This window comes from Phyllobates terribilis, unplaced genomic scaffold (assembly GCF_046119375.1).
Source record: "Phyllobates terribilis strain yellow unplaced genomic scaffold, ASM4611937v1 Scaffold_584__1_contigs__length_1024158, whole genome shotgun sequence".
NCBI classification, from domain to species: Eukaryota; Metazoa; Chordata; class Amphibia; order Anura; family Dendrobatidae; genus Phyllobates; species Phyllobates terribilis.
Window position 1 is genome coordinate 1,003,463 of NW_027363344.1, and position 2,091 is coordinate 1,005,553.

Below are 2,091 nucleotides of genomic sequence, written 5' to 3' on the forward strand. Positions count from 1 at the left end.
GCTGTCTACCCTTAGCAGGAGGGCTGCTGATTACATACCTCTCCTGCTGCTGCTGCTGCTGGCTGTCCAGCAGCAGACTGAAGGTGGCTGCTGCTGTGCACAGGTATATAAAGGCTCAGAGCCTATTATGACACGCGCAGCCAGCGTTCCATTGCCACATTCCATCTACTGCAGGCAGGATACCTGGCTGGCTGAATGTCGCTGAGAAGCTCACAGAGACCGCCATAAGCAACAGTTTAACAGAATGCCACAGACTAATCAACCAAACTTTTTGGGTTGGGTTCTCTTTTATAGTCTGCAGGCATTAAATGAAAGAAGTCAGTGTTCCAGCAGAGGGAGACAACGTTTCAGAAAAGGCATTGTAGCAAACCAAAAAAGAAATTTTAAGCGCAGCAGAGTAACCAGCGCACATACCTGTTAGCTCAGGTGAGTTTAAAAGGCTGCTGTTGATAACAAGGGCATTTGCTAAATAGATGGTGTGTGTGCAACAATATACTGAAAGGTCAATTATATTGTGCAGCTTATCTCACCACCTGTAGTTATTTAGGTGAAAGCTCCAAAATGCTTGCCTAATATGTCTGTTTATCCAAAAGGAAGTAAAAAGGGAGAGCTAGAAAGATAGCATTGCATTACATTACATGGCAATGCAATGCACAGTTGCTGAAGTTGAACCAAAATGAGCTTGTAATCTGGCTTCTGCAACTTTGAACATGAAAAATCCAATGAGGAGAAGAAAAGCAAAGCCAAAGAGTCCATCCCAAAATCCGACAAACAAGCAAAATGAACAAAAAACATTGAATTCAATTCTTTCTGATTTTAGAAACTGCATTAAAGAAGGGGTGCACCGGTCCTGGAGATACTGCAATACCAGGTCAATGCGTGGAGTGGACAGAGCAAGCTCTTTTTCCATCTCCCTGTTCTAAAAATCCATTTAATATATGGTCCCCAGATAGGGGACGTATCAGATATTAACCCCTTAATAACATCTGACGTACTAATACGCGTCTGTGCCCTGGGACTTAAGAGCCAGACCCGTATTAGTACGTCATCGCGATCGCGCCCGCACACAGGCTGTGCGGGCGCGATCGCCGCCGGGTGTCAGCTGATTGTCACAGCTGACACCCGGTACTATGTGCAGGGAGCGGTCACGCACCGCTCCCAGCACATTAACCCCCGCGATGCTGCGATCGAAGTCGATCGAAGTCGATCGCGGCATTGGGGGGGCAAGGGGAGGTGATCGGCGATACTCACCTCCTCTTCCGGCTTCCAGCGCAGTCTGCAAAGGCTTCCCGGGTGTTGCCATGACGACCCGATGTCGTCATGACAACATCCGGGTCACCAGAGAGCAGGAAGATTGCTTGGACATGCGCAGTGCATCTCCAAGCAATCTTCACACTGTGCATTTCTGACAGCTTGCATGGCATAGGGATGGTGCTCCATTCCTGTGCCATGCAGGCGATCAGAAAAAAAAGTGAAAGTCCCAGAGTGGGACAAAGTAATAAAGTGTATAAACTGTGTGAAAGTGGAAAAAAAAAAAAAAAAAAATGTGCAAAAATATTATAAAAAAATAAAAAAAATAATACACCAAAAATAAAAATATAATGTACCCATCAATAAATATTATTATAAAAAAAATAAAAAAAAAACAATAAAAGTACACATATTTGGTATCGCCGCGTCCGGAACAACCTGACCTATAAAACTGTCCCACTAGTTAACCCCTTCAGTGAACACGGTAAAAAAAAAAAAAAAAAAAACAAGCAAAAAACAATGCTTTATCACCATACCGCCAAACAAAAAGTGGAATAACACGCGATCAAAAAGACGCATATAAATAAAAATAATACCGCTGAAAACGTCATCTCGTCCCGCAAAAAACAAGCCGCCATATAGCTCCATCAGCCGAAAAATAAAAAAGTTATAGCTCTCAGAATAAAGCAATACTAAAAAATATTTTTTTCTATAAAATAGCTTTTATTGTGTATAAGCGCCAAAACATAGAAAAATGATACAAATGTGGTACCGCTGTAAACGTACTGACCCGAAGAGTAAAGCTGCCTCATCAATTTTACCACACGCGGAACAGAATAA

At 42.9% G+C, this 2,091-nt stretch overlaps 1 pseudogene; it reads right to left on the reverse strand.

Moving 5' to 3' along the window:
* Positions 1-834: 834 nt before the first annotated feature.
* LOC141233393 (U2 spliceosomal RNA) lies at positions 835-1,009 on the reverse strand (annotated as a pseudogene).
* Positions 1,010-2,091: the final 1,082 nt, after the last annotated feature.